The sequence below is a fragment of the Littorina saxatilis genome, unplaced genomic scaffold (genome assembly GCF_037325665.1).
Source record: "Littorina saxatilis isolate snail1 unplaced genomic scaffold, US_GU_Lsax_2.0 scaffold_930, whole genome shotgun sequence".
In the NCBI taxonomy this organism is placed as follows: Eukaryota; Metazoa; Mollusca; class Gastropoda; order Littorinimorpha; family Littorinidae; genus Littorina; species Littorina saxatilis.
The window spans coordinates 15455-40486 of NW_027126954.1; the positions used below are offsets into that span (position 1 = coordinate 15455).

Below are 25032 nucleotides of genomic sequence, written 5' to 3' on the forward strand. Positions count from 1 at the left end.
GTGACATGGGGTAAACAAGCTGCAGTGAAGCAGACGAGGTCACCACGCACCACTTCTATTTTCACCCCAATCGTAAACTCTAAAGTGGATAAAGTTTTGCAAGTCTGTCTCAGCCGAGTAGGACTCAGTAGCCTAATCAACAACACACTTCTCTTCCCGGCAGTGACCTCATTTCACTTCCCCCTCCCCCGCATACAACTCTCTAGCCCCCCTTCTCCTAACCCCCCCCCCCCCCCCCCCACCTCCCCCTACACACACACTCTCTCTTTCTCTGCTGCACCACTTGTCACATAGCGGAGTGCCTGTGCCGTCTAAAAATACACCATTTTCAACAGCTCCCGTAAAAATAGGGGCAGAGAAATAGGAAAAATACACATACGCCGATACGGCCTAAAATGCTCGCCGGCTCAAATTTGTGTGCATACATCATATTATGTGAGGTGGAGACATGGTATATCGTTCAGTTCTTGAGCTGTCGGTCGGAAAAGGAGGGTTGACATAAACGAGAGAGAGAGAGAGAGAGAGAGAGAGAGAGAGAGAGAGAGAGAGAGAGAGAGCGAGAGAGAGAGACAGACAGGCAGAGACAGACAGAGACAGACAGACAGACACAGACAGACAGACAGACAGACAGACAGACAGAGACAAAGAGACAGAAACAGAGAGAGTGTGTGGGAGAGAAATAGAGAGATATATCGGCAGAGAGAGAGAGAGAGAGGGGGGGGAGAAAAACAGACAGAAGAAAGTTGTATGCTGACTTACCTTTTCTCGCCATGAAATTCACATTTGACTTTGAGCTCATTCCGTCGCTGAAACAGACAGGAAAATTTAATTTAAACTAAATGAATATACTAATATGACAGCATAAAAATAGCTTTTTTTCAAACATTCCCCAAAAGTAAGAAAAAAGTCAAACAACATGAAACATGAAAAAATTCGTGGACACGAACCAAAGCATTTGCACCAATACACCAGAAAGCGACCACAGACACAAACACACTTTAACAGTTTTAGACAAACCATGTACTGTAGTCTTCCAGGTACTCTCAGTCTCTATGCCACTTTTGCACCAGGATTACAACATGGATCTGCATGTTAATATCTGTTTGTGAATGAATAAATAAGCATAATCTCAAAGGACGGGAATCACACGTAAATTCAGAATCAACCACAAGCATGACTGTAAAGACTGACATACAAGCTCTGGTTGGGTGCGCTGCGGACCATCCTGAGGTCTTTAACACACACGCACACGAACAAATCTACACACAAAAACCTTCTAGAAAAGCAGCAAAACGAAAGTGGTCAGTTTACCTGCAATTGGTGGTAGGCTGCCCTGCGGATCTTCTGGTCGCCCATCTTGAGGCCTTTGGCCAGCCCCGTCTGGATGGACGCCATGACATCCTGCAGCCCCTCATTCTGACCCGCGGATGTCCTCGAGTCTTCTGTCACAACACCACAACACAGTTCATACAATGATGTACAGATACACGGATACACGGAAACATGGACGCCATGACATCCTGCAGCCCCTCATTCTGACCCGCGGATGTCCTCGGGTCTTCTGTCACAACACCACAACACAGTTCATACAATGATGTACAGATAGATACACGGAAACATGGATGCCATGACATCCTGCAGCCCCTCATTCTCACCCGCGGAAGTCCTCGGGTCTTCTGTCACAACACAACACCACATTATTTCCATACAATGCCGTACAGATACACGGCTACCCGGATACATGGACGCCATGACATCCTGCAGCCCCTCATTCTGACCCGCGGAACTTCTCGGGTCTTTAGTCACAACACCACAACACAGTTCATAGAATTACAATGCTGTACAAAGATAACACTACCCCGCTGTGCACATTGGTATTTATTTTGCTTTTGAACTACGTTGATTGAAACAGACACGTTAAAATTACAGAAGTAGACCTTTTCCGGAAATTACTCTGTCAGGATTTTCAGTGGTCTGGTAGAGTAAGAGCCCCTTTACATCGGACAAGCTCTTCACAACATCGGGTTACATCCGGAGCATGTTCCAAGCTTCAGATCGGCTGTTTTCTGCGACCGGGGACGAACAACTAACAATATGATGTGTATGCTATGCATCGTGCGCTAAATATGATACCATTTTCTTTCAAAAATATAATCATCGGAGCCACGAATCGTCACCGATGGCTTGCTGATCATTGGAAGTGTACGCTAACCACGTGTGTTTTCCTAAGCTCACGAGATCTCAAGCCAAACCCACGTGATCTCGATCAAAACACATTGTGATCGATCACTACGTTCCAAGCGATCATTTCCGCAACAATTTCTGAACTCCGATGAACTCGGGAACGCTGATTTTCGAAAGTAAAGGGAATCATATTGTGCGCGCGCTGCCTAACATACACATCAGAGTTAGTTGTTCGTCCCGATCTGAAGATACAGCCGGTCGGAAGCTTTTCTGGGGTAAGGGTATCAAATTGTGCCCGCGCTGCCTAACATACACTGTATGTGAGTTAGTTGTTCGTCCCGATCTGAGAATACAGCCGATCAAAAGCTTGTCTGATGTAAGGGGGCTCTTACTGAAGTTACTCTTCCAGACCGATTATCAGAGTTATTTTCGAAAATCGTCTATAGATTCAGAAACAAATTCCACTCCGCACAGAAAAACTCCCACTCCCAGGCTGTAAATGTCTGGCGTTTGTCTACGTTCTCATCCCAAGCAAAAGCCTGAACACTTCTTGGTGGTGTGTATGCTGTTTACACGAGAAGGTCGGAATGCATCACTCAAGGCTAATTTAGGGGGATAATGTTATCTGACATAGAAGGAAGCACGTGAAATTGGTCAATGATATGGATACAAATGTCAACAAGAACGTATGCTACACTATTATTATTTTTAAACAAACACACACACACACACACACACACACACACACACACACACACACACACACACTTACCACCACCACTACCACCACCACTAACAACAACTACAACAACAAAAGCTCTGCTTTCAATGCACAAAGCCAATACCTGCAAACAACACTTCGTACGCAAGTAGACTTGGGTTTTTGTGTGTGTATGTTTTTTAATTACAAAGAAACAAACAGGTCTAATATTCTTCTTCTAACTTCCTGGTTCGTTACAATCAATAGAATCTTATCTTGAGGTTATGGCCCAAAGTCCAAGTCATCACTCAAACAAATTCGGAGAAGCGAGACAGTTTTAAATAACCACCGTATTTTTTGTGTTAAGATTCACGTCCCCATTCCGCCAGTATAATTTTGGCCAATTCATTCCCTCGCTTACTTCACAATTTGCTGCATACCACTGTGCCTCCTTCATCAAAGGAAAATAAATCCGCCCCCAACTACCTCAAAACTTGAATGCCCATTGAAAAAAAGTAATAATACCAATTGACAGTTAAGTCGAAATTCGCACCCACAAAAATATTATTTATTTAGAGCTGTGTCGCTATTTGTGGACTGGCATTTCTCTTTTTCACGAACTCCATCGGCCCAAAGAAATTATCCCCCCTTCACATTTCTGCTTTGGAATGCGGTCATGTATAGTTGTGATATTAACCTACATTTAACATAATTATACATATGCCAGTGGTGCAGCAGTCCAGGTGCCATCAGTTTCTTTCAAGGTCTAAACGGATAGCGTTGCAGTTAAGCATGACCTTTCAAAAGCAAATTGCTGTGACAGACGATTTTTGTTTATTTGAAGAGTCGAATCCAAAGCGTGAATCTTGATAGACGAAAATAATCATCCTTTGACATGGGACAATTCTATATATTTCATACACCTCAAGTAACATCGCCTCTCACTAAAACCATCCCGCATTCTCTGTCTCTCTCTCTGTCTCTCTCTCAGTTACAACAACAAAATCACACACGCACGCACGCACACACACACACACCGCACCACACACACACGCACGCAAGCACGCACGCACGCACGCACGCACACACATACACACACTTAAACTGAGTACTTTGCAACGTAGCGAAAGAAAATCTTTTTGGTTCAGACTCATTCATCAACAGGGTAAAAGGACAGGAAGAGAAATGATAATGCTCATGACTTGTGAACCTTCCTGTCATAGGAAAACTGAAAGGCTAAGAGTAAAAACAATTTATCAGAAGCAAGAACAAGAGGAAAACTACTAGCTTTCGCGGGAAATCTGTACAAGTATCATTGTATGTGTGCTGTTTCTCAGTACAGTGGAACCCAGTATAAGTCACACCCTCTTCCCTCAAAAGATGTAAGACTTCCTCCCTTTTACGATCTTGCTTTTTCAGAGTTCCTATTCATAACATAGCACACCAGCAGTCATGATTTGGATTTTTGTTATGTGTCAAAGTGGTCTTGTAAAAACCTTGATGGATCCATAGTGAGTGGAAAATGGTCTACACTGTTCATTACACTAAAGGCATAAAGAAAATATAAGAATAAAGAAAGAAATTCCGGTTATTCGGCAAACATTTGTTTCCTACCGACCCTGGAATTCTTATGTGCCCTCCACTTTTGTTGCCCTCCACTTTTTAACATAGAGGGGGAATCGAGACGAGGGTCGTGGTGTATGTGTGTGTGTGTGTGTGTGTGTGTGTGTGTGTGTGTCTGTGTGTGGTGTATGTGTGTGTGTGTGTGTGTGTGTGTGTGTGTCTGTCTGTCTGTGCGTGTGTGTGTGTGTGTAGAGCGATTCAGACCAAACTACTGGACCGATCTTTATGAAATTTGACATGAGAGTTCCTGGGAATGATATCCCCGGACATTTTTTTCTTTTTTTCGATAAATACCTTTGATGACGTCATATCCGGCTTTTTGTAAAAGTTGAGGCGGCACTGTCACACCCTCATTTTTCAATCAAATTAATTGAAATTTTGGCCAAGCAATCTTCGACAAAGGCCGGACTTCGGTATTGCATTTCAGCTTGGTGGCTTAAAAATTAATTAATGACTTTGGTCATTAAAAATCTGAAAATTGTAAAAAAAATAAAAATTATAAAACGATCCAAATTTACGTTCATCTTATTCTTCATCATTTTCTGATTCCAAAAACATATAAATATGTTATATTTGGATTAAAAACAAGCTCTGAAAATTAAAAATATAAAAATTATGATCAAAATTAAATTTTCGAAATCAACTTAAAAACACTTTCATCTTATTCCTTGTCGGTTCCTGATTCCAAAAACATATAGATATGATATGTTTGGATTAAAAACACGCTCAGAAAGTTAAAACGAAGAGAGGTACAGTAAAGCGTGCTATGAAGCACAGCGCAACCGCTACCGCGCCAAACAGGCTCGTCACTTTCACTGCCTTTTGCACTAGCGGCGGACTACGTTCAGTTTCATTCTGTGAGTTCCACAGCTTGACTAAATGTAGTAATTTCGCCTTACGCGACTTGTTTTTTTGTGTGCCTAGGAATCCTCTATTATAAGGTTCCCTTACTTTCAAGACTTGATTTTCTCGATTTTGGGACTGTCTTAAAAGAGAGGTGTCACTGTCGTTCAGTTCAACCCTAACACCATCACCTAATGGCCGTGGCACACGAACATCCCCTCGTAAACCAGTAGCGCACAGTGATGACCTTGAACAAGACAGTCATTCTCCGGGCGTGAGTGCGAGCCATAAATTACTGAAGTCACTGGACCTTGGACATAAAAGGTCGCCACACGGATGAACACGATAACCTCCCCATTTGTCGCGACGAACAGACAGACCTATGATTAAAACACACATTTCTACTTGTAACTTCTCGGCTGAGTTGCGCGAAAAAAATCTCAAGGCGTTTCGAGAAGAACAGTTACACCTTGGATTGAAGGAAAGGTCCAAGGTTCCAAGATTGTAAAATCACAGCATACAGCCGAAGTTAAAGATACCTTAAATTGATATCAATCCAAAATGCCATCCAAATCGGCGTTTAGAGGTATGCATGTCATCGTTTTTTTGTGCTCACTTTTTGTTTTACAAACCCTCGTCAAGAGGAACAAGAAAACTCCTCGTTTGTCGCGAAAAACAGATGATATCACATGATTAAAACACTTCTTCCTCTGGCTTCTTCATACAGCCTCAACAAGAAGAACAAGAAAACCTCCCCATGTGTCGCGAAGAACAGACAGACCTATGATTAAAACACACACTTCTAATTGTACCTTCTCTAGGTCTTGCGAGGATACACGAGAAAGAAAAGAAAAACCCACAGGAGTATCGAAAATAAAAAAAACACCCATCAGACCTATCATTAAAATGCCAAGTACGTATATTATACTCTTGAGACAGTGACAAAAGGTCAGGTGTCATGTCTACTGTCCCGAATGACACACGATTGCTGACATTTCACCATTGCCAAAAGAATAAACAAATAAGAAATAGGTAGAAAATGAATGTGAAAACTGACTTTAATTGTTGATCAGTATTTTCTATACCACTAACAAATAATCTACTTACACATAGCTGTTTGGCAAATGTATGTTGCATGGGACACACTGACATGAAAGTGGAAGATGTTTTTCCCTCTAGAGAAACTACATATCAAGTTACACTTTTTGTGCTCTTCCATTCCAGTTGGCAATCAATTGTTAACGCATGTTATTAGAAAAAATAGAACGAAAACAGATTAGATAGAATGAAAAATGTACTGGTGATGTCATTTGGGACATACTGACATGAAAACGTCACCTTTTGTCATTGTCTCTTCTTTCTTTCTTTCTTTATTTGGTGTTTAACGTCGTTTTCAACCACGAAGGTTATATCGCGACGGGGAAAGGGGGGAGATGGGATAGAGCCACTTGTCAATTGTTTCTTGTTCACAAAAGCACTAATCAAAAATTTGCTCCATGGGCTTGCAACGTAGTACAATATATATTACCTTACTGGGAGAATGCAAGTTTCCATTACAAAGGACTTAACATTTCTTACATACTGCTTGACTAAAAATCTGTACAAAAATTGACTATACTCTATACAAGAAACACTTATATTAACAAGGGTAAAAGGAGAAACAGAATCCATTAGTCGCCTCTTACGACATGCTGGGGAGCATCGGGTACATTCTTCCCCCTAACCCGCGGGGGGAATATTATACTCTTGCTTCTACTACCGCACCAGTAATTTCTCAACTAACCCCCACCCTCCGAGACCCCAACCTCCACCCCTGCATGGACCAAAGACAGTCCACCCCATTGTGTCGAGATTCGATGAGACCTATGATTACAATGCAGGCCTGTGGTTAAAATTTCATCTTCTACGTGTTACTTTTCTCTCTGGTTTCGCCGTACTGACGCTCGTTCGTGTGTGGTTGGCACATTCCACGGCACAATCATACATTCTCCAAGCTTCTGCTAAATGCACAGGGAATAAAAAAAAAATTTTTAAATGTTTAAACAGGAGAAGAAAAAGAAGTTCATATTCTGCCAAATTGAACTTTGTTTGTTTGTTTGTTTGCTTAACGCCCAGCCGACCACGAAGGGCCATATCAGGGCGGTGCTGCTTTGACATATAACGTGCGCCACACACAAGACAGAAGTCGCAGCACAGGCTTCATGTCTCACCCAGTCACATTATTCTGACACCGGACCAACCAGTCCTAGCACTAACCCCATAATGCCAGACGCCAGGCGGAGCAGCCACTAGATTGCCAATTTTAAAGTCTTGGGTATGACCCGGCCGGGGTTCGAACCCACGACCTCCCGATCACGGGGCGGACGCCTTACCACTAGGCCAACCGTGCCGGTGGTTGCCAAATTGAAGTGACTGCCCAAATATTAACACTGTTTTCAACCCCCCTACAAAGAGTGATCACCTCTATGACTATAAATGAACCAATAAACGTAACTTCTGACACTGTAATCTCTGGTTAAAATCAGCACTAGAGAAATGGCGTATTTATTAACAGCGACAGCTGTTTAATATGACAACAACACCAAAAGACTGTTCTAAAGTCACATTGTCCAACAAAGGAAGTGTTGCCTTTCGCCGTACGTATACATTTCTGCCACCATCTCGCCGACTAGGCTTTTAGTGATCATAATATTTTTAATATCCTGCAGGAAAATTGAGAATGTTGGTGTTTGCAAGAATTCCACGTCTTTTCTTTCTTTTAATCTGAACAGATTGATAACATTTCACAAAAGACATTCCTGCTGATTTTTCAGCCTGTCCACTTTTTGTCACAGAGAACACACTCCGCAATAAGAGAGCATTGTTTCGGGCCAGCGTCGATTGTTTCAAATTCAACACACGTCTAAAGAATGCATTTTGCAAGGATATTATCTCCCAATTGACAGCAGTGGAAAGGCTGAAGAATCCCCAGAAATGCCCCTTTCACGGAATGTTATCAATCTGTTCAGATATCTAGCGCCCCACAGAGGTCAATAACACAAACATCACCAGCATTACCGCTGTTGTAAGGCGACAAGAGGAATGCTCCGCTCCTCGAGATTTCTGCCACTGCTTCCTGTCCAGATACCGATAATACACAAGACTCGCTCACAGTTCAAGAGCTCGCGGGCATTCATTGCTGACAAACCGACCGGTCTCTTCCGAGCAGACGACACAATCATTGTTCTTTTCAGGACTCGAAGCGTCCTGCCAACGTTCTGATAAATTAACACTCTGCACGGGGAAAACGATGATGATAAATGAGGCTTTGACCTCATAAAGTATTCGTTGCCTGTTACAAGAGTCATCAGTTGAAGGTGAATTAGCAGCGACAAGGTCTCGAATGACGCGTGGACTGACAAGGTAGAGAAACAAGACGGAGATATGGCTGTATTGTATTATAATTTATTGTGAATCACGGCCTGCTGACAAAGAAACGCGCATTCAAAACATGAAATTAGCAAATTCAAGTTTTCATGATTACAGTTTTAGAATTCAGTTTGTGTCTCCGACGCTATTGAAAACATGTCATTGATTCTTTTCGAGAAAAACAACCTAGAGCAGTCGAGTCTGTGCGAAACAGAAAACAAGTCGCGTAAGGCGAAATAACAAGATTTAGTCAAGCTGTCGAACTCACAGAATGAAACTGAACGCACTGCTTTTTTCACCAAGACCGCATACTCATAGTTTCGTCAGTCCACCGCTCGTGGCAAAGGCAGTGAAATCGACAAGCCAGAATAGTGCGGTAGTGGTCGCGCTGGGCAGGATAACACGCTTTTCTGTATCTCTATTCTTTTTATCTTAGTGAGTTTGTTTTTAATCCAAACATATCATATCTATATGTTTTTCGAATCAGGGACCGACAAGGAATAAGATGAAATTGTTTTTAAATAAATTTCGAAAAATTAATTTTAATCATAACTTTCATATTTTTAATTTTCAGAGCTTGTTTGTTATCAAAATATAACATATATGTATATGTTTTTGGAATCAGAAAATGACGAAGAATAAGATGAAATTGTTTTTGGATCGTTTAATAAAAAAATAATTTTAATTACAAGTTTCCGATTTTTAATGACCAAACTCATTCATTAGTTTTTAAGCCACCAAGCTGAAATACAATACCAAAGTCCGGCCTTTGTCGAAGATTGCTTGGCCAAAATTTCAATCAATTTGATTGAAAAATGAGGGTGTGACAGTGCCGCCTCAACTTTTACAAAAAGCCGGATATGACGTCATCAAAGGTATTTATCGAAAAAAAGAAAAAAACATCCGGGGATATCATTCCCAGGAACTCTCATGTCAAATTTCATAAAGATCGGTCCAGTAGTTTAGTCTGAATCGCTCTACACACACACACACACACACACACCATGACCCTCGTCTCGATTCCCCCTCTATGTTAAAACATTTAGTCAAAACTTGACTAAATGTAAAAGGCTTGATTTGTCCTTTCCCTGCCTTCCTTGCCACAGCCCACCCCCACCCACTCCTACTCCCACACCCCCTCTCCCACTTCTCATCCCCGACAACCCCAGACACCCCAACACAACCAGGCCAGCGTTACAATCAAAAGTATCATCTTTGCCTCGTTGTTTTCAATGTCAAAGCAATACTTTTCTATCTTTTCAACAACATGCCAAACTCCCTTGTTTTCTTGGAAAGAAGATAACATCAGCGACACTGCCAACCTTATGAAGTATGGTCACCCACTAAACTAATCCATCCAACCAAGAGAGCTGACAAGCTTCCATGAATTTCGGTGAGTCCGCTTGCACATATTATTGTTTTCTCCCAACATTAGCTAGATCCGTGTGAAATAAAAATGCATGCAACTAGCTGAATGATTCTTGGTTTAAACAAGACTTTATTCAATTTTTATCATGACAAGAAACAATGCATGGATTTTACGATTACTAACTCAAGCTGAATGATTCTTCGCTTTGGCACTCACAAAAGAACCAGAAGGGCTGTGTAAATGCTGCAAAAGAATCTATCATCAATGGTTTGAAACCTGTCTGTTTGGCATAATTGGTTTTCTGTGTCTGGTTCCTCGAAATTTGGTTAAGTGGCTTGCATTTTTTGGTAACTCGCTTTCTGGTATAAAACGGACCATTACCATTTTTCGAAAACAATAGTTTTTCGTGAAAGCATATAAATTTAAAAGATCTTCATAATCACTGCTAAATTTCAAAGCAAACCTTTCACTCCACCAAGCCTCACGCACTACTGAGTCAATAGTTAAACAAAATTAATGAAATTCTTCATTTCATTCGATTCACAAGATGTCGGTTCCCGCCATTCACTTGATTGAAATATGCGCTGCAAAAGGATTTGACCGATCTAGCCACTTGAGAAAGGCCTCGAGAAGGAATAAAAGTTCCCAGCTTCAAGTAGTATTATGAACTATGAAGCCATCATTAATATCAAGGCCTAAGAATTGATTTAATCTAGATAATTTAAGTGGTCTCATGACTTTTATAATATGATTTCAACTTATTCAAAGCAAAACACGACCAAAAATTAGGTGTTTCATTTTTAGTTTTCAATAGGAAAAAACATCGAAGTATCAGAGGGCCACGAATGAACTGTACCATTGTGAGTGTACTGTAACACTACATTTTACTCCCCCCCCCCCCCCCCCCCCCTCGACTAACAAGGGTCTAGACAGCATCGGTTTCCGTTTCACTGTCCAACACATCCTGCAGTTGGCACCCTCCGCGATAAACAATAAGATAAGATCACTATCTGGCGCCAAAGCACAAATCTAAGTGTCTTAATAATTCATTAGCTGCTGCACCATCACAGTATTGACAAGGAAGAGATGTTTTATCATGAAAAGCTTCCAATGCAAAACAAAAAGCACTCAAGACCTTGACAGAAATACAATGTACCATGAACGAAACATCAAGGACAAAGAACTGTGGACACCAAAGGTCAAGTGCACAGCTTAAGCAAATGAAGAAAGATGACACAGACAGCGGACTGCAGGGCAGATAAAACTGCAAACAAGGCAACCACCCCCCCACCCCCCCCCCCCCCCCCCCCCAAAAAGGGGTCCAGACGTCACAACAACAAAAACGTTTGATTAGATGACACACGTTACCTAGAAAGAGACAGGCACGAGACAATTAAGTGTACACACAAGTTAATTGTCTCATCACGATTAGCCCTTTTAACACTTTACAAACATGAAATACAAAGATAGTGGCACTAAGACCGTGAACCAAAACGTCGTAAACATATCTTTGTACTTTGGACCCCACAACAGGCACTGGGGCTCAAAAAAGATTAAAGAAAAAAGTTTAAAGGCACGCTCCTTCTTGTGTGGACAGTTAAAGCTTACCATCTCAGATCTGGCCAGGCTTTCACATAAATTCAGACCATCCCTCCACTTGGTCACTTACCAAAAATGAACAGCATGTTAAAGCCTGGCTAAACTTGAGACGGAAAGTTTTCATGAGAAGGAGTGTGCCTCAAAAGGAAAAATGCACGACGATTGCGAACTAAAACACTGTAGGTATTCCCAAACTTTCAAACCAATCCAAAGAACTAGAGTGTAGCAAACCATGGGTGTAAAGAGAAACGGTTGATTTACCTTCCATTTTCGGTGATTTTCAGAAAGCACAGTAAATCCCTGAATCGCTGCACGCCCAGTCATGGACGCAGACGGATGAAAAGTACTCCACACACAAAATGGCTACATCGCTGGCACTCTGAAACACACAGAGAGGAAAACATAATCAATATGTTTGCGAATACCTATGGTACAGCCATTTCTACATGTACTGCTTCAAAAAGTAAACGGTTGGTGGGACAGCTAGAAAAAAATTACTATCGCCGCTAGATATCGTCAGCATCCCAGGATCACCACTGTAAATTTACACAGTGTTTTTTTCCCCAAAACATTGATGTTTGTATGACAATTTGCGATTCAATGGAAACAGTCAAATCCTAACCAAAACGTAAGCTTAGCAGCATCCACAAGGTTCCAGGTAATCACATACAATGTCGATGATACATGTGAAAATGACCCGACGGTTTTTTGGTAAGCGTGCCAACCCCTCTCCCCTTCTTACGGCATCTATTCATCCCTGCTGTATGTCTGTCTCTCTCTAACACACACACACACACACACACGCAGGACACACAAATCGACAGAGAGAGAGAGACAGAGAGACAGAGCAAGAGCGAGAGAGAGAAATAGAGAAAGAGAGATAGACAGACGGACGCACACACAGACAGTCAAGATAAGACTAGACAAGAGAACCTCGACAAAACGGGACAAGAGACACACCGGCTTTTGACCAAAGGCAAACGTACACAATGACTTCTGCGTCTACATTGAGAGAGGCAATTGAAGTTGTGGCGCTACAGAAGAGGGATTAGCTATGTACCAAAAGTAAACAGTGTCAAGTAAGTGTCCGGCACGCAAGGGACAGGCTCGCATGGTTGACCTCTTTCAGGTTAATCGCTACCCAGCCGCTTGTGTCAACCCCAAACCATGGTCCGCCGAACCCAGACACACTCCAAACACACAGTGACAACCACTCAGCGCCACACAAAACCATTTCTTCCTCGGAGACAGTCGGCAGATTGAATCCAATCGTGAATTAACCGGACGTGTGTGTTTGTGTGTATGTGAGAGTGAGAGAGAGGGTGGTGGGTGGGAGTGCGCGCGTTCGGGTGTGTGTGTGTGTGTGTGGGGGGGGGGGGTGTCTGTCTGTAGACAACGTGCCTGAAATTCTCTCCCAAATTCTTAGTGAAGGCAGATTGAGTGGCGTCGCACAGTGCAGTTGGAATCTGTGTCACGCCAAACCACGGTCTGTCGACCGAGACACACTCGAAACGCACAGTGGCAAACACTCAGCACCACACAAAACCATTTCTTCACAATCAGTCGGCAGCTTTGACACCGTCATTTGAATGCTACTTTAGAAGGGAATTGGGTTTGGCAAGGTAGCGGTTGGAACCAACCAACAGACTGAAGAGAACGGGTAAGGGGGGCGCTGCTAGTAAACAATGTGCAAGATATTTTTACTAAAATTGGAAAAATGGGGGGGGGGGGGGGAGTAAACAACGTACATGATCTTTTCACTCAAGGCTCGAAAGACAAATAGAATGTGTGCAACAACGATTCCCAAACTGATGCCCAGGCCACAAACATTATAATCTCTCTCTCTCTCTCTCTCTCTCTCTCTCTCTCTCTCAGCAAGCTCTCTCTCAGCAAGCTCTCTCTCAGACAGACACATCTCTCTCCCTCTCTCTCACTCCCTCTCTCTCAGCAAGCTCCCTCTCAGACACAAACATCTCTCTCCCTCTCTCTCTCACTCCCCCTCTCTCTCTCTCTCAGCTAGCATAAAGCGAGGCAAAGTGTGTGGTTGGCCCATGCAACAAGTTAATCAAGAGAGAAGCCAGCAAATGGTGACTGTGACAAGGTAACGACCGGATACCAGGGAGACAGGCACATTATGGACCAGTTACACCGATCACTTCGTCTGATTCACACAACCTGAATGTTAACCACTTGCACAAACAGTCTGTGGCAAATTCACAATCACCACAACCCCATAACCCCCTCTCTCTCTCTCTCTCTCTCTCTCTCTCTCTCTCTCAGACACACACACACACACACACAAACAGTCTGTGGCAAATTCACAATCACCACAACCCCGACCCCCCCCCCCTCTCTCTCTCTCTCTCTCTCTCTCTCTCTCACACACACACACACAAACGCAAAGTCCCGCGATCCCTCACACAGTGTCACATACACATGGAGGTGTGCGCATCGTGGCTATTACACTTGTTAAATTCGTGTGTCAGTGATTTAATAGTACATGGACCCATTTGCACCTATTCTTATCTTCGGACTGGGCAAATAAATGCAGTCTGCGTTCCTATTACTTAAATTGAATATATTCAGTGACGTCAATAGAGCCACCTTGAACTATCAGAAACCATAAGTCCTTTATGTTTATCCCACATGCTCATCTTCATTATCCCTTTACACATTTTGCAAGCACCGACGGCCAATTATAAGTAGATAAACAAATAAATAAATAACTCTTACTAACAAGAGAAAACAAACACAGAAATGAATTTGCAACACCTTGTGATTGTTCTTCAACGAAATAATGTTTCCGTCAAACCAGAGATATATAAACACAGCACAGTGCAACTACGTTTTCCAACACAGATAAGCTCTGTACCTAACTCAGAGTGTGTAAGCCTCACAGCGTACAGAAGACCTGTAAGTTTCTCACCTAGCTAACATTTTGCAAGCACCGACGGCCAATTATAAGTAAATTAAAAAATAAATAAATAACCCATACTATCAAGAGTAAACAAGCAAAGAAATTAATTTCAACACCTTGCGATTGTTGAAACACAGCACATTGCAACAACTTCTTCCAACACAGATAAGCTCTGTACCTGGCTCAGAAGAGTGTATATATAGTCCTCAGAGCGTACAGTAGACCTGTAAGTTTCTTACCTAGCTAACGAGCAGCGTGCAGGCCAGTCTCCTGCTATCTGCCTCCAGACACACATGCTGGCTCCCAGTCACTGTGTCAAGCTGATAGCAGCAAAACCAACACGCCGAGGAACACCGACACACACAGAAACAATCATGAACAGCGCTGCTAGCTGCCGACCGACCGACCCCCTGATAAAATTTAAAAAAACTACACCACTGGGCTCGACATAATTTATACTACCTCACTGTAGACATCAACTCCCCCGCTCTATGTCAGACACAATCACTTCAACTCGTCAGGCCTGTTCCGCTAAGGCTGTTTTGATTCAACAATACGTAGAAGAAGACACCACAATTAAACTGCGATAAAGTGCTCTTGTACACCAAGCAAAAAATTTTTTGCGCTTATTTCAGTTCAAACCTCGACTCCACTGCAACTCGCGAAACCTGTGTCCCGCCGAGACCATTTCGTTGCAACGACCAGTAAATGAACGGCAGACTGCAACTATTGTGCCCCACGTTGTGTCCCGATAAGGTCATTTCGAGTCAGCTGCCAGGTAGCAAGCGATCATAATTATAGTGCTGTTGTCTGGCATATATCGGAAACTGTTTCAGTTCACTTCAACACAATCTCACTTCAACTTCTAAGGCCTGTGTCCCGATTAGGCCATTTCGATTCAGATGGTGCTGGTAGTAAAAAGACATGGGAACTGGGATGAATAAAAAAAAAAAGTCTGAAAGTGATCTATGACTCACACATAATGTAGAAATTCTGGGCATGGCCATACAATTGCTCTGAAATTGTATCCCTGGGGCTCACAGAAAAAGTCTGATTTTAGCAAAATATTCTGAAGATTCTAATGTGTGAGTAAAGCAAACGATTTACTGCTCTTGTTGACGTTGTACACAGAATAGTGTTTCGTCAACTGCCAGTACAGGAACAGAAGCGATAAATTGCTCCATTTGTACACAGACATCTGCCTCGTCCGTTCTGTGTCCCGATAAGGTCACGTTCTATTCTACAACCAGTGAAGCAAGTGGTATAACTACTCTTGTTGTACACCAAACATGTTGTTTCCGCTTATAATTCCAGTTTTCTTCAACGTTGTACACCGAACATTATTGTTTCCGCTTATAATTCCAGTTCTCTTCAACTTGCAGCGCAACCTCCTTTCAACTCATCAACGCCTTTGGAACGCAAAAGCAAGCAATACACCGATGGCGTATACAGAGAAAATTGTTTCGTTCGTTCTCTGTCAGCGTCACGGCCAATTTAGATTCAACTGCCAGAAAAACAAGCGATTATATCCTGCTCTCGTTGTGCACCTTCAAAGAAGAAATGCTTCCGCTTATTTCAGCTGTTGTCCTTGTGATCTTGAATACATTACTCTAGTGTGCTAGCAAATTAATGGCATCCTGTGCTCCGTGTTATGTGGAGTTAGTGGTGACACTCCTATAGTGTGCTTCACATCTTCCTTCCCTTACTGCCTAGCCTCAACCTGCTCAGGTGTCACCTGTCGAAAAACGTGGCTAGCTCAGGTAAAGTCTGACAAAGACTATACCGTACCTCTGTGTGTGTGTCTGTGTCTGTTTACACGCGCGTAAGCTTTGTGGTTTTCTCGATTCTGGTCGTGCCATTGTGTGTGTGTGTGTGTGTGTGTGTGTGTGTGTGTGTGTGTGTGTGTGTGTGGCTGTGTATGTGTGTGTGCGTGTATGTGTGCATGTATGTGTGTGTGCGTGCGTGCGTACGTTGGTGCGTGCGTCTGCCTGTCTGTGAGCATGCATGCGTGTATCGGTGTTCTCATACGAGCAAGCGATGCACCTGTCTCAGTATGAAAGTTAAGTAATGTTCACGACCCGAGGAGGCACATATGAAGCCACAACCCCAAGAAACACTTTCCACGCAGAACTCTGCTCATTGCCATTCACCTTAAATCTCTGTGATTTGCGAGGCAGCGGATCGTATCCGACTCTCTCCATTTGCTGAAGTCGCAACACACATTAGGTGGACAGCGAACCCGACACCAACATGACTTTGCCATACCATACATCGCTGGCTACTATGCCACACATGGTCAAAAAGAAAACAGCAAGGGAGAGAGAAGGAAGAGAGAGAGAGAGAGAGAGAGAGTGTGTGCGTGTATATGCGTGTGTCTGTGCCTGCGTGTGTGTGTGTTTCTGTGTGTGTGTGTGTGTGTGTGCTTGCGCGCGAATGTGTGTGTGTGTGTGTGTGTGTGTGTGTGTGAGATAGAGACGTAGACGCAGATAATTTATTCAATAGGCCATGGCCCTTTATGAAGGGGTGTGAACAAACGGTTAACATTGCAAAAAATTAAACTCAACAGGTGCAAACAAAAAAAAGGTACACAATAATAATCGCACAACACATACATACATTACACGGCATTTGACTATGAGGTTACAACATCTCTTAAATTTAAAGGCTGTATACAAATACATGGACACATGAGAGAGAGAGAGAGAGAGAGAGAGAGAGAGAGAGAGAGAGAGAGAGAACGGGACATGCTATTCCTGCCGCTTTACTTCTGTCTACGACGACACAGAGAAAAGTACCGAAGATGGTAGGGGAGATGGGGAACGGGGAGGGTACTGGAAGAGAGGAGAAGTAGACGGGGGACTAAACGGAGCAAAAAGGGGGGGGGGGAGGGGGAGACAGTGGGGATGTAGATCATAGTGACAGCAGAGACTGTAGAGTACACAGCGCCGAGGAGGGGGAGGGGGGGGGGAAGAACTGAAGTAGGTAGCAACAGAGAAGGAGATAGAGGGAGTAGACTAAAGGTAGATAGCGACAGAGGAGAGAGGTAGATTGTGACAGGGAGCGGTGAGAGCAAAGTGAAGGGTCGAGGCTTTGTCGAGAGCACAGTGAAAGGCCTGTGATGAGCAACAACAAAAAGACAGAGAGCATTGAGAGGTGAAGGGAAAGGTAAAGCAGTTCGCCGCACCTGGTCAAGCCAGTTTTGTCTACAGGGCAACGCGTCCTCTTGACTACAACACGGAAAAGGACAGCAAAATAACACGGAGACAGGCGTCCGTTCCGTTTCGACAAGCATGCGGACTGTGCGCCATAATTGCCGCATTCCAGTCATTAAATCTTTTCAACTCCCAGTTTCAACAAAGAGAGTAAGAGATCCTACCCTGTTTGGTTTCATTTTTGTTTGTTAAACTGTTGGTAATGGAGAATACATTTGAGTTGCATACACACTAGCCTATACTGTATGGGAAGAAAAAGAATAGCCTGCCTCCCTCAACCTTCCCCTCCCCGTTAAGTGTCTTGCTAATCTCTCTCTCTAATAATGCTTAAAAAAAATAGCACACAAAATGCCCACCTGCCCACACAGCATAGAAAAACACGAACCCCCCTTTCTCTTTTAATAAAACCAGAAATGTTCTTTTTTCCGCTCCGCAAATGCATTCCAAATTGAGTAGTCCAGTTTCATTAGGCCTATCAATTTCTTCATTATGTTCCGCCCAACTTTACAAAACGATCTCTTTGAGTGGAATTTCCCTTTTGAAGCGCGTTGTGTCGCACATAATGAATCCGCACAATGAAAGAAAAAGGCAGTAATGCACACAGTCACAGGTGTGTTCCGACTCGGAGCATGTAATTCATGACCAAAAAGGTGAGGCTATCATATTCTCTGAACTTCGACGCTTTCTAAAGAAATGGGCTGTAACTTCGAACTCGAAAAGACACAAAAGGGGGATTTGACAATGACTCACAAACGAGAATTCAAGAAACTTTCTAAAGTGAATGAGTAAAATTCCTCCCAACAGACAGTACAGATTTCATTTTGCGGGAAGATAATTCGGCACCTCTCCTAACCCACCCACCCCCTCTCTCTCTCACACACACACACAAACAATCTCTGTTATTCACACACACACACACGATACGGACACACACACAGTGCGATCACGACTACTATAGTATACAGGTGACCCTGAGCGTGACCTCAGCCTGCGCCGTTGCTATGGGGACGGAGCAACAAAGTCTAACTAGACACTCATCCCCCGTGCTGTGCACTTGACAAACTGGATTTGATTCCCGACGTAAACATCAACTCCAACCCCCCACTTTCGCCGCCGACGCACTGGTCATTTTTAAATCACAGCCAAGTCATGTTATGCATTGCTGGGCTACGGGTAATGATAGCAAGTTGCCAACAGCGCAGCAGCAGAACATCTTAGATCACAAGTCTACACACTCACACAAGACATCAATCCAGAGTCTCTTTAGACTTGCTTTTTTTTTAACGTTCCGCTTCGTTTAACGCAGACATCGGAATAACATTCAAGTCTGCTAGTAGGCTACATTGCAAAAGTTGCACGATGATGCACCCACAACGGAGGGTTATAACTTTTGACGAGTCATAAAAAAGTGACAGGCATTTCTAGTGGCTTTAGTCCCGTTTGGCGTGTTCATTCATTTGTGAAGCTTTTTTTCCCCCCCGTTGAAAGAAGTCAGGGACCGTTCCCACGCCGCGCTACGATTCGGTACAGCACTACCCCACTCTTTCAAAAATTTCGAGAAAATCAAGCCAAAGCGTCTGAAATTGAAGGTAAACTTTACAGGTATGCTGAACAGACTGCAGAGAAAGCAAGGTCTTACTATAGGAGAGGGCCTTAATTAAAGGGGTACCGGGAGTGGGGGTGAGGTCTTAAAGAGGGGTTGCACTATGTACCCTGTCCCGTAGCTGTGCCAGTTGAGTACAAAACTCTCCAACAACGTATCGTCTTCACAAGACTGTGCCCCGGCAGGTTGATGGGAACCTGTTTGTTTACCAGCAACTTTTGATAGCTTCCCAGCATGATGCTTTGCTTCAATAACAACCTCTACACTCATTCACGCTGTTCATTCTGTGACATTGCGTATAATACGCAGTAAAGTCTATCTCAGAAACTCGTCCAATTGTGAGTTGAGCGACCGATTCGAGTCTTACCCCACTGCACGTAATGTCAAAAATGTTGGCATGAATTTAGCAAACATGCATCATTGAAAGTAGGCCTATCACAGATATCAAAAAAAGCATACATTCTTTTGTAAGTCTTACAGAGGAAGGCTAACTGAGTTTTCGATTTTTTGGAATGTATCCAAAGCAAGTTAAACTTACAAATAAAAAGAACAGACAGTTGCCGTCATTTTAAAGACTGAAAACTATATTAATAATTAATATTATCATATATATAAATGAACTGAACACTTAAGTCTATATACTCTAAACTCTTCTCCACAAAAAGAAAAAAATATGCACACACACACAAATTCACAAGATCTCATTTAGTTCATAAAAGAATTGTTTAAAAAATTATTTCTTTGCTGAAAAAAAGTTGTAGGAGAATTATTTTAAAATCATTTTTTTGCAGAACCATCAACAAGAAATTACTTATTAGCCTAAAACCAACATGCAGTTACATGTATTATGAAAGCCCTGAAAATGTATCTTCTTTATTTAAAAAAAATAACCAAAAGACACTTGTTAACGACAAAATAAAGTACCCACTTAAAGTTATAAATCTTGCATCACAGACTTAATATTCTATGCAATGGATTTTTACTTTGAACACAGTTCACGCAGACGATTTTTACTGCAGACTGCACATGAAATTTACAAATCTGCATATTGAAACAGCATCACAATGTGCATTTTTCATTATTGTTGGGACATGAATTTCTGACGCCCAAGTAGAAACTTCCAAATTTACTTGCTGGAATTTATAACGATGGTGTGATATGTGTGGTCTGCAGGATTCCTTCAGCCTTGGAGAAACAGAGTATGGGTCAAATAGACCGCATCATTCAAATCGTAATGGTGTGTATGTGTTGATGGGGTGGGGGTGAGGTGCGCCTTTGATCCGCTGATTACAATTCTTGTGGGTCATTTACAGACGATATGCACCAATGGTGCATGGCGTGTTACTGTTACTAAACCAAACCCCGAGGCCTGTATGAATCACTGAATGACTTTAATTTGTGCACACCGCAAACCTTTTTACTACTGTTTTTACCAATCATTGTGGCAGTTTTTATACAAAGTGTTGAGGCACAGACATGCTCTCATGTAGTCAACAATTATTATACATGTACAGCAGTCTGGTTTCTGTTTTAATTTATTGAACTTGGACACAGAGTGTATTTGAGCAAACTCTGCACAATTAACATTTATTTCTCGGACACCACAGCTCAACCACATGTTCCACTGCGTCAAACAACCTCTAACTGATATCTGGACAAAAACATGTTCTAACGTGCCGGATGCATGTTTACTATTTATTTATTTATTTATTAAGGAGATTTCTATAGCGCATAACTAAAAGCACTGCGCTTTACAATATCACTAGGTATAAGCACACGCAAACATACTCTGATTAAATAGAACTAAGCCTAACAAGACATACTAAGAACACTAAACATTTGAGTTCATACACAAATAGAGAATTAAGTTTACTGGCAATTTATCCGGTTTGCTTGCTCAGGTTGGTCTAAAACTGACACTGGACACATGTATATTTTATGCATTCACCACAACTTGGTCTTACATACAATTCATGTTTAATAATCAACTTTGGTTATTCACACTGAAAAGATTGTTTGCTTTGGTTGAAACAATGAAATGGGTTGAAGTGGGGTGGAGGGCTCCCTTCCACGTGTGCCCAAAACTTGCTTGACACTATAAAACTTAAAAGACTTTCTAACAACAGGAGATCAAGCAGTGCTGACTGAAAACCAACCCAGCAGAAATGTTTACCTTCAAAGAAAGACTATCAAGACCTTCAATGATTAGACCCTCTTCATGCAAAGCGAAGGTCTGCCATAACCATAGGCACTGGCATTTCTAAGTTAAGTAGAACGAACTTTGCAAGCTGCATATTACATTTATAAGGTGTAAGAAAAACAATCCTGATTATGGCAACAAGATCGTTCCTTGGACTTGGTGTATCAATCAATCAATCAATGAGGCTTATATCGCGCATATTCCGTGGGTACAGTTCTAGGCGCTCTGCAGTGATGCCGTGTGAGATGAAATTTTATACGGCCAGTAATTGCAGCCATTTCGGCGCATATTTACCTTTCACGGCCTATTATTCCAAGTCACACGGGTATAGGTAGACAATTATTAACTGTGCCTAAGCAATTTTTGCCAGGAAAGACCCTTTTGTCAATTGTGGGATCTTTAACGTGCACACCCAATGTAGTGTACACGGGGGGGAGTTCGGACACCGAAGAGAGTCTGCACACAAATTTGACTCTGAAATAAATTTCCGCCGAACCTGGGATCGAACTCACGCTGACAGCGGCCAACTGAATACAAATCCAGCGCGCTACCAACTGAGCTATATCCCCGCCCCAGGCTTTCACTTTCATGAAACTCTGAACAAGAAATGTGACTGTACACTAAAAGATTGGTCCAACCTACCTACCCTGGTTTGGGTGGGGGTGTATATATGTGTGTGTGTGTGTGTTATAATCATCAACACTTTTTGGTGTGGAGGAAACTCTGCAAAGTTCTGCAGCCATGCAAACAGATACTAAAAGGCCAGGGCTAGGAAGTGTCAGCCCTGAAAGTTAAAAAAATGGCGCACTAGCGTTTGGCTAATGATTCTGAACATTTACTAGCCAGAGAGCAAACTTTACTAGCCGAACCAACAATTTGTTTCAGCAACTTTACTCGCATTTGGCTAGTAGATGAACATTTCTACTCGCCAGTTACATGTTTCTACTCGCCATGGTAAGTAAAATACTCACCACTTTCAGGCCTGAGTGTGAGCACTCACAATACACACTCATACAAAATGAAAAATTTCACAAAATAAGGAGGCAAGATAAATGCTAGTAAACACATACTAGGCTGTAGCCTAGATACCCATCACGTCACGTTTAGAGTGTTTCTGTCTGATCTTATAATATATAAAGTCATCTCTGTAATTCAGGGCTCCCCAAATTGTGTGTCCCTGTGTACTATATGCACTAAAAACCGAAAACACGTTCCAGACATTTATGGAGGGGGTCCCAGGACGCACTAACCTTTAAAACAGCAATTCCTAGGATGCATTAAATTTCCTTTATCGTGCGTACCATAGATACTTTTTCAGACTACAATCGTCAGCAATTTTGTACACAGCACACTATGCGTGACTACCATGTTTTATAAGTACACCAGGTTTTTCGGCTTTTGGACCCATGGAACCCCAAAATATTCTGCAGTGGGGGTCCATGGACCTTCTAAAAATTGAAAGTGGGGGTCCCGGGACCCTCTGGAAGGTGTGTCCGTGGGGACCCCTGGTAATTTAAGTGTAAACTGGGATTCTTTGTCAGTCAAACAACAAACCTGAAAATTGAGCTCTATTTTCAAATTTTGGATTCCTCTCGTTTTAACTTAAGGCAGAATTTGAGAGACTTTAGAAAAAGGTACCACCGCAGTGATAATGAGGTACAACTTACCTGCATTGTAACAAATAAAGATGTCTCAGTTTGTAATTATGTAAAAAAAAAATGTATGCATTTATATATACGTGTAAATAACAATTAATAATATCTCAGATAATAAGGAACGTTATATTTAGTTGGTGTACTTTCGCTTTAAACCTACACCGCAAACTTGCTGAGACGAAAAACCGAGGTCCCTTCGTGTACACTACATTGGGGTGTGCACGTTAAAGATCCCACGATTGACAAAAGGGTCTTTCCTGGCAAAATTGTATAGGCATAGATAAAAATGTCCATCAAATACCCGTGGGACTTGGAATAAAGTTAAAAAAATTCCATCTCACACGGCATTAAGTCTCAATGCGCCACTAATAGTCAGAATGTTGACCCTGGGCGTTAAATAGAAGAAGAAGAAGAGAATGGGGGCGGTGGTGGTGCAAGGGGAGGGGAGGGGAGGGGAGGGGAGGGGAGGGGACGGAGGGGGGCCAAAAGTAGAGGAAGTCTGCAACTGCTATGAGTTCCACTTCAAGTTCACAAAACATAATAATTTTCTAGGAGTACAAACAGCAGTAAATGTTTAACAGATTAGCAAGTGCTGTAATGATGGAAACACTTCGGTGGCCACGGCAACGTGAAGTGGCGAGGGCTATGTGCGCTATCCTCTTCCAAGCCTACTCTGCAGCTACTGCCGGGCAACCCAGTTAGCACGAGTTAGGAAGTAAATCTCGCAGAGTTTACTCAAAATCTGTCTGGCTTATCGTGTTGAACAGTGACGAGAACTGATGGCTTGATTGAAACAGAGTTGCCTTGTCTCAGGCAGTAGGCTCTGGCGGAATAACTCATGTGCTCGAAACGTGACCTGACCAAGTTGTCACAAATGACACTGATGTGTGTGTCAGGCAGAAAAAACATCTACTTCGTCATCTGCTCTAGACTGACATGCTTGCGGCTATACTACACACACTAGGCGACTACACACTTGTTGCACGATCGGGGTTGACCGTAAATATTTCCGATCGGGCAATGTTTTGGAGTCAAGAGTCCTCACCGGCCGTAGATTCCAGGCTATATTAGAAAGTATTTCCTGACGAGTGTGTCTGCGGAATGCACGGAAAAACCCTTCCAGTTGGTCTAGCGAGCAAACTCGGTCAACTTGACGGGAACTTGCAAACATGCTCAAAGAAGTGATCAGACAGCCAAAAAGTAACAGAAATGTAGCGGACAGAGAGTTATAAACCTCTGTAGTCTAAGTACAATGTCCCAAACCCTCTGATGAGTCTCCAAACGAAGAAGTGAAGGAATTTTTCTGCTTACCTCTTGTCGCTTCGCCCAGCTCGGCTGCCATTACGATGACGTCACATGCCACTGCTTCCTCACGATTGGCTGGGTTATCGGCATCGTACCATTTCGCGCGTTTTCATCACTTAGTCGCACCGCTTGAGTCACACCAATAAATGAACACTGCAAAGCAATATTGGTACTGGAGAAAATCAGAAATATTGGCTAATATTTCAATGTGTTTTTATACAAAAATGTTAGTCATGTCGTTGTAGAACTGGAAAGTTCTGGACGTTTTTGCACTAAGCCAACGTGCGGCGAGAGGCAAGAGCTTCAAGACTCACTGTGGCCTGTGCAGCCGACAGCACGTACTTATCGTCTGGCGGCTCTGTCAAGAGAACTTGGCACCATCAGACAATATCAAAGCCAAGTAGAGAACTATCA

General features: G+C 42.7%; 1 long non-coding RNA gene across 1 annotated transcript; it reads right to left on the minus strand.

The window, feature by feature from the left end:
* Positions 1-709: 709 nt before the first annotated feature.
* Positions 710-24758, minus strand: LOC138955429 (uncharacterized). The gene is made up of 4 exons (XR_011452227.1): positions 24625-24758; positions 11988-12105; positions 1312-1442; positions 710-806 (listed from the first exon to the last, which is right to left on the minus strand). It is a non-coding gene; the product is annotated as an uncharacterized lncRNA (long non-coding RNA).
* Positions 24759-25032: the final 274 nt, after the last annotated feature.